Source organism: Cricetulus griseus, unplaced genomic scaffold (genome assembly GCF_003668045.3).
Source record: "Cricetulus griseus strain 17A/GY unplaced genomic scaffold, alternate assembly CriGri-PICRH-1.0 unplaced_scaffold_9, whole genome shotgun sequence".
Classification (NCBI taxonomy): domain Eukaryota; kingdom Metazoa; phylum Chordata; class Mammalia; order Rodentia; family Cricetidae; genus Cricetulus; species Cricetulus griseus.
The window spans coordinates 336,359-348,260 of record NW_023277432.1 but is presented as its reverse complement, the minus strand read 5'-3'; the positions used below and the strand labels follow the sequence as shown (position 1 = coordinate 348,260).

The window sequence follows — 11,902 nt, the reverse complement described above, 5'->3', positions numbered from 1 at the left end:
TCACTCAAGAGGTAGTCAGTTGGGACTCCTATTGCTAAAAGTGAGACAGGTGAGAGCTGAAAAACATCATTGAATTTAATACCTAACTCCAAGATCACTGGTGCCAAGGTCGATGAATACAGACTGACCATGCCAAGGACCTGAGAGATACCATGCAAATGCAAAGGTTTCTTTAATTTCGCAGGGTGTTGGTGGCGCACACCTTTAATCCCAGCACTCGGGAAGCAGAGCCAGGTGGATCTCTGTGAGTTCGAGACCAGCCTGGTCTACAAGAGCTAGTTCCAGGACAGCCTCCAAAGCCACAGAGAAACCTTGTCTCAAGAAAACAACAACAACAAAAAAATGGTTTCTTTAATTCAAGCCAGCTTGGACTTCTTCACTTGCAAGTGGTAGAAGCCTTGATCAGCAACTGAGAGGGGTTTTATAGGGCAAGAATGTAAGGCTGAAAGTCACAAATTACAAAGTTTCCATGGTTACTTAAGGTAAAACAAAGAAAAGAATAAGGCAATAACCATATATTTTAAGGAAGATGCATTTGAATAAGATAAGACAGGGTATGGGATTGCAGGGTTATAGAGAATTTTACCTTGAGCCAAGGAATATTTAAAATCAGCAATAAGCAGAGGAAGTAATGTTGACACAGGTGTTAGACAGTCACCTCTCCTTCTCTGAGAGCAGGGTCAGGTGCCAGCCATGGCATTTCCAGTTGAGGAGTTATCGGAAGTTTCCATTTGTAAAGATTTATTTATTTATTTATTCATTTATTTATCATGTATACAGTGCATGCCAGATGAGAGCACCAGATCACATTACAGATGGTCGTGAGCCACCATGTGTTTGCTGGGAATTGAACTCAGGAGCTCTGGAAGAACAGCCAGGGCTCTTAGCCTCTGAGTCAACTCTCCAGCCCTTTAAACTTTTATTAATTTTAATTTTTGGTCCTTCACAAGGAGGACTTTGATAAAGTGCTTCAGAGCAGTGACTGGGAGTGGGTCCCAGAAAGAACAGAAGGAAAGGACTTGGAGAGAGAGGTGCCTACAAAGGGGTTTGTTTTTTATGGCAGGAGAGATTGGGTGGCTGGTAGAAGGAAGCAGTAGAATCAATCAGAAATCATAACACAAGGGTACTAACTCTGCCTGGTCTGGGCTCTGCCCTCTTGCATTCCATGCTGCAGCCTCAGGGATGGGTTACAGAAGTGGCTGTAGAAAACCAAGTGACCTCAAGAGCAAAGCCTCCCTGTTGGGTATAAAAATCCCGGTAACTGGAAATGAAATTGGAAACCCATGGTTGTCGATGCAGTAATTCAATTACAAGGAATTAATAAATCCATGTTTCTTCTGAGCAAATAATTGCTGATTGGCCCAGTGGGGAACAGAAAAACAGAAACCCTGGTGTGAATCCTGAGGTACGGGCATTTAGTGCTCACTGGGGAGGATCGTCCAATGATGGGCATTTTAAGAGTGGAGCCTGGACTGAGGTGAATCCGGGGAAGGCCTGCCCTTGGCACCTTGACGTGCAGGCTTGGAAAAGTGTGTTATATCAGTTAGGAGACAGATCTTAGAAAATGGAATTTTAAATAAAAATGGTTTAATGTTGGTATTTGTAATTTGTAGATCTGGAGTTTCACAGAAGGAGGAACTCTCTACTTGGTGTATGAGGAATCTTCACACCACAGGGGTTATTTGCTAATACATATATTCTATTTTTTTTAAAAAAGTTTAAGGATTTTCCAGTCACCTGCCTATACTAAAGAGTGTAATTATACATTGTGTGCATCTGAAGTTGCAAACTTCATGTTGTGGCAGAGGCTTTTCTGTAATATTTAGTGATAAAGAAGTTTCAAACTGATGTAAGTAAATATATAGTGCAGTGTATATTGTGAGTTTTGGTAACTGTAGTTACTGTTTCTTTTGATAAAATTACCTTCAAAAATAAAATCCCCTCAACCATGAACTTGGCATAAGCAGGTTCTGTATTAAACTTGATTTACTTCTTGTATGTTTGAAAAGGAACCACACAGGATCTTTGAAAGGCAATCACACAACACAGTATGTTTACAATGACTATAGGTGCCTACCATTATTTTGTGAAGTTTATTTGCATGTATTGGTGACTCACCAGGTCAAAGACTGTTGCTGCACAAGTACAATAAGCTCGTTCCTGAGGATGCCAGAGATAATCAAATCCTGAAAGCTGTCCTTTGGCCACTGTATGTGAGGCATACTATGTGCACACACTCACAAATTACACACCCCTCTGTCATACACAGACACAAATACACACACAGTATACAAACATAAACCCCCTCACACATATACACAGACTTTGCAAAAAAACTCATAAATGTTAATACATACACATAAAGAGACAAATAAAAATATAAAGCACAATGCAACACACACAAATAGAAATATACAAATGTGCACAGAGAATCACATTCACCCACGTACACCCACAAACCCACTTTCAAAATCCTAAAGAACAATATATATATATATATATATATATATATATATAAATGTTTAGTAAATTTACAAAAGACTGATTTTTTTCAATTTGTTGTGTATCACTTGTGTGATATAACAGCATGTTCTGAACAATTCTGACCTCATAGACCTCTACTTTCCTGTGAGCATAAAATGCACATTTTTGCCTGCTGGTGGTGGTACATGACTTTATGCCCAGCACTCAGGTTGCAGAGGCAGGTGAATCTCTGTGATTTCGAGACCAGCCTGGTCTACAAGAGCTAATTCCAGGACAGGCTTCAAAGCTACACAGAGAAACCCTGTCTTGAAAAAAAATATGCATTTTCTAAGCATAAACTTGGAATACGTTGGTTCCTGAGGAGATGAATATAATGTGTTTCCATTTAATATCAGTCTCATAGAAGAACCATTTTGAGTCTCTAGCAGTACCACATTAAGGGGACACTGACAGACTCTTTAGTTATAAGAAATAAAAGACTTTAATATTTTGATGTAATGAAAATAGACCTTGTTTTGATTTTTTGGCACTCTCTCCTTATATAGCCCTCATGCCCTGACCTTGCACTAACAGAGATAACCTCCTGCCTCAGACTCCTAAGTGATGGGATTTAAGGCTTACTTCAGAATGTCTGGCCTTTCTTGAGGTTCTTTGAATCAGTCTCAACAAGTATCCTTGGTGGGCGTGGCACTGATGAGTAGAGAAGGCTGGCTGCAAGCTTAGAGGTCTCTTTGCATCTGACTCCAGATTCCTGGGGTTAAATTATATACTGACTCACGTGGCTGAGATATTCTTTTTTTTGACAACTTAATGTGAAGGTTGGTTTTATTTTAAAAAATGATAATAACACATGTTGGCTAAACATTTTGGGCCAGGCTTCCTTATTTTGTGAATTGGTCTATAGGAGGCCAAAGTGGCTTGATGCTATTACCCCTAACCACCTGCTGTCCAGCTTATGACTTATATATGTTAAATCTTTATATATTGTTCATTTTTACATACTGCATAGGTTGTTGATTTATAGTTGAAGAATTTTTTTGTTTTTCATTCAGACTTGTGTGAATTATGTTTGGTTTTTGTTCCTTTGTCTCCTGTGTAATGAATTAATTTAAATAATCATTATTACTTATCTTTCCTTTCAAAAAGCTTATTTGGTTTTAGAATTATGAGTTTTTGCATATCATAAATTCCCCATTATTCTAGACAATTTTCCTCTCAGAGTAACAAGCCATGCTGGGCTCATGCCAGGCAGTTGTTCTACCACTGAGCTGTTACCTTTCTTAGAAATGCTTGTTTGAAATGTGTCAACATTTGTCTTTGGTATGACTTCAGTAAACAGATCAAGACCTTTGCTTAATAAATTTTTTGTATTAGTTTTTCTTCATCTGGGGTTTTCGAATAGGATAATTGTCGTGTGAGATGACTTCGTAGTTTTAGTATGTGTTTTGTTTCATGTATTCTATCTTTGAATGAAAACTAAAGCCCCTCTTGTGGATATGATTGAAACTTTGTGTAAGAAAGTTTATTATTGTCACAAATTCTATAAATATTTTAGCTAAATTACACTTGCCCTGCTATAAAATTTAAATTAATGAATTAATGGGTACATTTGAGCGCTCTTTGCTGGGTAGCTGTCCTGGATTTTATCTATGTAGACCAGATTGCTCTCACACTTGGGGTAATCTTGATACATTCCAGGAGCTGGATTAAAGATGTGAACTCAGCATAATATATGTTATATTTCAGTTATTTTTATCTACTAATATATGTCTAAATTATTGATTGTGTAATGCAGAAAATATAAAAATCAGCTAACAATTGTAGTTCTTTCTTACAAGTCACAATAATTTGTATGGATGTTTCCTTTGTCCAGTTTGAAATTAAGAATTTTGAGTCCAGATTACTTAAATTCATGATACATTTTCAGTCCTATGGAAGTATGGATAGATTATGTGTATTTAAGTGAAGCGAGTATTTCCTTTTAGTAACAGTAACAACATACTGGGAAGGTCCAGACAAATAGAAATTAAGAAACAAAGTTTCCCTGCAGTCACAGAGTAAGTTCTTTTTTTGGTTTTTCTATACAGGGTTTCTCTGTGGCTTTGGAGGCTGTACTGGAACTAGCTCTTGTAGAGCAGGATAATCTCAAACTCACAGAGATCTGCCTACCTCTGCCTCCCGAGTGCTGGGATTAAAGGCATGTGCCACCAATGCTCGGCACCAGAGTATGTTCTTTTAGGCCACTGAGAACATGTTGTGATCTTTTGGGGACACTCCACAACTTCTTTTTTCACAGCAATAGAACTGCTTTGCCAGCTGACATGGAAACAGTTTGGTGATTGCAATGAATGTAGGGGCAAAATTTAAAATGAGGTGAGCAAGAGATTAGTCATAGCTAGAATCCAAGAGTTCCCTTGTCTCTATTTCAGCCAAGTGAAACATAAATATTTAAATATGAGTTACTGAGTCCATTTGTTATTTCTTTTCTTTATATGATAAGAAGGGAGACCACTTTGCTTTGGTTAACCAAATATGGTCATGCCAGGCAAAAACAATTCTCCCTTTGCCAATAGTCATTAGATTCCTGTAGTACTTTTTTATGGAAGAAGGTTTCATTAGGTCCTTCCACCAACTTGCTCTGTTATTATGTCTACCGGCAATGTGTTCTGCCTCACTGGAAATCTTCTTTCAGGGTCTGTCTACCCTGCCATCTGTGCCTTTCCCTCCAAAGTTTCAGGTTCAGCCTGATTTTCCACCACTGAGGTTAATGGATGGAGCCATGATTCTCTTCCCTGACAACTTCAGTGCTTTTTTAGGTGGTGCCTGTATATTGGCTCAGAGATGTGTGAACAGTTGTGAGTAATTCATGAATCCTGTTGTCAAATTGTGATTATATGCCTGTGACTCATGGCCACCACCTCCTCAGCTACAGCATTTAGTCTGCCCTACACACTTGCAGTATCATTCCTTTACTCAATAAAAAATAGGTTTTTGTTAGAGAAAAAATTGCACAGATAAGATTAAAAAACTACTGAGGCATTCCTGCTCAAGAAGATGCTGTCTCTGCCCTTCCCATGCTCTCTGGAACCCAAGATAGAAGGAGCCAACTCCTCCTCTCTGTTAGGATGGGTCATGCCTGCATTTGAAACCAAGCCCAAAGAGTGTGGCCACCACTTCATGTTCACTGACAAGGCACGAAGCCATTTTACTATTCCTTGAGAAGTATCAGAGTTGGAGCCTGATGCAAGCCCACTCTTACATAGTGCTTACTGAGACGTAACCACATCTAAAAAGGAATCTGGTTATCTGCCTTCCTTTTACCCAGTTTATTTAAAATGGTGTATTAAGTAATAGAGTTTTTATGTATTATACATATCCAGGCACTGTCTCACAAACACTACTTCCACTTCACTGTGCAATGCCAATCGATTTTATAAGTATAGTCATAGAGCATACACCCCTGGCCAGGATTGTTTCCAGTTAGTCATCATAAGGACAGTGCCAAATGGCAGAGCAGGGATTCCCATTTTGTACTCCAAAATGTGCTTTACAGGGACAAACAATAGTGATTACCTTCTTGCCTTTTGCATGAGCAGGACCCCAGTGCCCCTGTGAAGAGAGAACTGGGCCCAAGGAAATTTTCCAGTTTCTCAAATGCCTAAGAGAACTACAGTAGCAATGCAGTCAAACAGCTCACTAGACAAGAGAGCAAATCATACACTGTCCTATTCTAGCCCACCCTTTTTCTAAGATCCTCCAGCAATCTGGATGCATCCTCATAATGGCAATAGGGAAGCAAATACTTGGGAGTAAATGCCTTAACTGAAGCAAATAGAAATAGAGAGATGCCAACAAGAAGCACAAATCCTGGAGAATTTCCATCTCCAGCATCAACAGATGGGTGTGGGAGTTGATGCTCCGTGTGTGATGTGGAATATTATTTGTAATGTTTGTTTATGCTTTGAAACATTTGTTTTGATGATGAAAGGATGTGTTTCATTTCTTTATGTTGTGTTTCTTTAACTTGGTGAAGCTGTATTACATTCTCTGTCTAAAACACCTGTTTCCTCTAATAGCTTAATGGCCAATTGCCTGGAAAACGAAAGGACAGGTGGGGCTGGCAGGCAGAGAGATTGATAGGAAATCTGAGAAGTAAAGATATCTAGCAGTGAGAGGAGGAGGGAGAAAATGAGGACAGCCACACAGCCAGGCACAGAATAAGGAAAAAAAGAAATAGAGAAAGGTGAAAGACCAGAGGCAAAAGGTAGATTGGATAATTAAGAAAAGCTGGCTAGAAATAAGCCAAGCTAAAGCAAGGCATTCCTAAGAAAGAATAAGCCCTTGTGTTATTTTCCTGGGAGATGGCTGTTAGGCTGCTCGAAGAGCACAAAGTACAAAAGAGTCAAAAAGTTTAAAACCAGCACCAGAGGCTGTTGAAATCATGACTACTTATCTTGCTTCTCCTTTAATTGTTCCATAAGTGAGTGCAAGGAGACTGTCCTGACACTTTCATCAGGAATACAGGATACATTAGCAGCATTGTTACCTTTTATGTAGTATAGATTTCTACCTCAATTGTTCGTCATTCACATCATTGACTTATCTGTAAAGTCCCTCTGAAGATACCGAAGTGGGAAGTTCTGCAGCAGGCAGAATGCAGGATGCTGTTAATAGAGAAGGGAAGAACCTGAGGGGTTGGCTAAGCATGGTGATGAAGGAGAAATGGGTGTGATGGACACTGCAGAGAGAAATAAATCCATCAGACCTCTCATCCCCTTTCCAATCACAGAAAAATCATGTGGTTGAAATTGTCATTTACCTCTCCCCATCCTTACAGGTAACTCCTCCCATAGTTCTCAAGGAATGTCCACTGGGAAAGTATATAGGACATTCTACTCCAGTGAGTCACCCTCATTTGTGCTGTTTCTCGCTCATTCTTATGCTTCAGCTGAGACAACATTTCCTTTCCATTCAGGGGCTCTACCATTTATGCAAAGTGTATTTAGGACCTTGATGTCTGCTGACTTTGTTAGACATTTCTACTACCCAAGTCATCTTAGTGAAGAGGAAACTGTGGTCCATGCCGAGCAAGTATTCACTTAAGCCTACCCATGACTCCAAGCAATTTAAAGAACAATGTTCCTTCCATCTATTCTTAGCAGCCACTCCTTCCCCCCTTTCAAAATTAAATTAGGTGCTTTATAAAATATTGCAGATGTCATAATTGTTAACATAACAATTTCCCAAACTGTACTTAACTGGTACAGTTTGCTCAGCATGTTTTATAAAGAAAAGGAAATACCAAAACCCTCTTAAGTGTTTCCATTACAGCATAGAACATGATTTGTTTCTCAAAGAATTGAGTCAGGCAAAATAGACACAATTTCCTTCCTGATCTGAAGTTCTCCACCAGTAGAAACAGGTGACAAATAACTAGATAGTCAATGAACTGGAGCCTCCACCCCTTTCACTGTACTACTGGAGAGGATTTCCTTCTTCAGCTTCAAAGTTGAAGTGTTTTGGTCATTAAAATCTTAAGTAACTATTATTTTTCATCAGCAGCATCTTCACTCTGAGATAAGCAGTCTTCTTCACAACATGTTTTTAATATCCTCAGCTCAATTTTAAGACAAAGCAATTTTAATACTAGGTACATCTCACATGCTCTTGCTTGATGTAAACTGCTTTTCTTGACAAGTTATGAAGTAGTTCAAGGAGGCATGGTTCAGGCTGTATTACTGAATAGTGCTGGTAAATACTACCCATTTTTTTTGTCATGTTGCAGCCTTTGTTTCCAATTTAGTGACTGCTGCTATGGAATCAAATAGCAATAATGGCAACATTATTAGGTTTGTTTTGTTTTTCAACTATGATTTAGTAGCAACTGAGATTCCCAATTTTAACCCCTTGGCAACAAGATCCAAGTTCCCTCATTTGTTCATTTGCATCTGAGTGTCAATGTCTTAAATAAACAGCACAAAAGATACTGCTTTTCTTATTGTAGCCTTGTCAGAACTGAAAGGAAAGGAAGTTATGCTAAATGTTGAAGGGATTGTGGGCAACAGAAAGAAGACACCAGGAGAAGACAAAAGGTCACATGAACTCTTCATAATCTTGTACATATCCTCCATCATATCCACCATAATCACGCAGATTGTCTTTCATGGTGGCCTATAATCCCCCTCCAGGAACCACAGCTTTCTTCTTCTTTTTGGTTCTGCTTTGCTTTTCTTGCTTCTGTTTTTCACTGCAAAACACTGTCAATGAATTGGTAATATTGGTAATATTTTTCAAGTCATAAATTTCCAATGTAATACAGACATCTCCAACTCAGGCTTCCAAAACTGGTACAATATGGTGATTTTTCATATTGTGCATTTTTTATCTTTTAATAATTTTCCAAATTCTGTGAAGTCACCTATGGAGATGGGTTCATAACATCTATTGAATAACCTGGATTATTAACACCAATTTTTTTTTTTTTGCTAATTGAAGGTCTGATTCTTCCTGTAGCTTCTTTTGCGGAAGTTTACCTGCCAATTGCTCTTTGGGTGTTAGCACTTTATGTTCTTCAGGTTCTTCTAATCTTTTTTTGCTATTTTTTTCTTTTACGAAAGTTTCACTTCTGCCTCCTCTTTATTTTGGTCATCATCATCATCATCATCAACCCAGTTATTCTTCACATCCTTTTCCTTGCCCTCCAAGCTGTCCCAGCCGGCTGCCCAAGACCTTCAGCATCAGGTCCTCCATAAAAAAAACTTGTCCTTGTTCCAGGAGTCTAAGTTCCCTGCCACCTCCTCCATGTCCAGTAGTGGGTACTTGTCCCCTTTTTAAATTTAAATTTGAAACAAGCTTGTTTTACATGTGAATACCAGTTCCCTCTCCCTACCCTCCTCCCCTGCCCCCCAAACACCTTAGCCTATCCCCACTTTGCTCCCAAGGGAGGGTGAGAGATTGCATTGGGGATTTTCAAAGTCTGTCATATCATTTGGAGCAGTCCCTAGGCCCTCCCTCATGTGACTTGGCTAAGAGTTATCCCAGTATGTGGAATGGGATACCAAAGTCCATTCATGTGCTAGGCATAAATACTGATCTATTACTCGAGGCCACAGAGATCAACCAGACCTCCAAACTAGCATTCACATTTAAGGGGTCTGGAACAGGCCTCTGCAGGTTTACCAGATATCAGTCTGTGGTCCATTGGCTTCCATTGTTTAGGTCAGCTCTTTCTCTGGGTCCTCCAGGCTGGTATTGACCCTTTTGCTCATTACTCCTCCTTCTCAGCAAATCGATTGCAGAGTTCTGCTAAGAACCTGTAAACAGGCTCGCTGGAGAGTCAAGGTCTGGATGAGAATCCCTACACAGTCCCAAAAGAAACAGTGAACTCAGGGAAGCCAGATGTTGGTACCTGGTTTTCAACAGGCTCATAGGATCACTGGAGGCAGAGTGCTCAGGAACCCAGTATAGGTGGTCGCCAATATCCTTTCCTCGAAGCCCTGGATGTCCACATGAATATTTCCCTGTAGCTTAGTCAGGTGCCATATAAGCCGAGAGGACCATCGATAGGCATATTCCAGACCAAGCTTCTCATCCCAGAACTGTTCCCAGGAATCTGTGACACAGCCATAGTGACACTCTCCTCCAAATTTGTCACAATTAAGAACCATTTGCAAAAATAGATGTTTTCTGTTGTCCTTTATTTCCTAAGACCAAGAAGCAATGAATAGCCTGTGCTATCCCATACACATTCTGCACCTGTAAGGGCATCACAGGGCACCTACAATAGATGAACACTACACTAACTCTAACAGATATCTGTGTTACTTTCAGGATGACCAGTATTTGTGGTCACAGGTTAGGGTGTGTCAATCCAGCCCTGCTCCAAGTTGAAGCCATACAGTGTATACAGCTATACACATGGTTCCAGGGTCATTTGTACAGTGGGAGATGGGATCAATACAACTAAATCCCAAGAATGACTCATGTCCCAGAGCCATGATTCACACCAGAGACACACCTATTTCTATGGAAATATCAAGATCTACTCATTTTGATGCTAAATGGTGGGAAGTGTCAGATTAATGGCATACATTGTCCTCTTGGTGGGATCCATAATCGTGGTGGTGGAGATGATGGAGATGATGAGAAATGTGATGTTGGTGATGGGAATGTTGGTTGTAGTCATGAAATCCTGCACTGGAGACCCCACATATTTGGGCATGGTAATGATAATAGTGATGGTAGAAGTATCCCAAGCAATCTCAGCAAAGGCTATGGAAGATTTGAGGCCTACTTTGCCAGCTTGTTTCTCTTTATGATATGCTCCTTTGATCTGTGGAAAAGACAGTTGGTCTATGGCTGCAGCGACAACAAGATACCCAGTATAGTGATTGTGATCCAGCTTACAAGGTTTGTGTTCCCCGGAAGGCCTAACATCTGGAAGCCAGAGAGTGCCCCTTCACTCAGCAGATCCTTTAGCAGCCTCTGCTCATGTCTTAGTTCCTGAAGACTGGAAAGCAGTTATGGATTATTAGAGAGGTTAGTTAGCACAGGGTTATCATCCAATAGGCAGTCCAGATGGCTGTTTGAGGGGAGGTCATGCAGCAAGAGTAGGTGGAGACAGTAGATCTGTGAGACTGACTTGCTTGAGGGGAGGACCTGAATTAGGTGAAAAGAGGCCAATATTTCATTTATTTCTGCATCCTGGCAGAGAGAGGCCCCTCCTCTTCTTCAGTTTCTGAGAAACCACTATACAGGGATTAAAGTTAGAGTTTCAACTCAAACAAATCCCAGTCTTTGTGACTTCACCTTGTAATATCCATCATAGCTAAGTGTCAGAGGCTGTCCAGTTATTCATCCCAAGAAATGTGAACATGAGTCAGGGATGGCAGGATCCTGATCAGGGCCACAAGCACTTCACCATCTAGAGAGGTTCTTGTTTCTTCTGCCAATTATAGGAAGTCAGATGACTGAGTGTCACCGTGGAGAAAATGGGAAGCAGAAGGAAGCCATGTGATGTTACTCATGACACCCCCTTGCCTCTCAGATCAATAATCTTAATGGCTGGCAGCATCCTTGCTCTATCATCATCCCTGCCACAAAGCTTCTGCCATTCCTACCTGTTTGGGTACCAAGACAGTGATCATAATGTGCACAGTCATCAACTCCCTCATTACTGATTATCAATCTTACCCTACCCATGACAGTTGAGGTTCATGGATTCTTTATGCATCCCTATTGTCTTTAAAGCTGACTGGGATCTCATACGCATCTAGGGGGTGTTCCCCAATGATCAACTCTGTGCCCTGAACACTCAGGCACCATTCACCTTCTTCTGCTTACCTCCTTCTCATGACTACTAAGCTCCTTGTCAATAGGAGTATTTACCTAAGCCTCAGGCTGACGGACAAGCTCTGTA

General features: G+C 40.3%; 1 pseudogene; it reads right to left on the bottom strand.

Annotated features, from left to right (window-relative positions):
- Positions 1 to 8,577: 8,577 nt before the first annotated feature.
- LOC100750360 lies at positions 8,578 to 11,657 on the bottom strand (annotated as a pseudogene).
- Between the last annotated feature and the right edge of the window lie 245 nt (positions 11,658 to 11,902).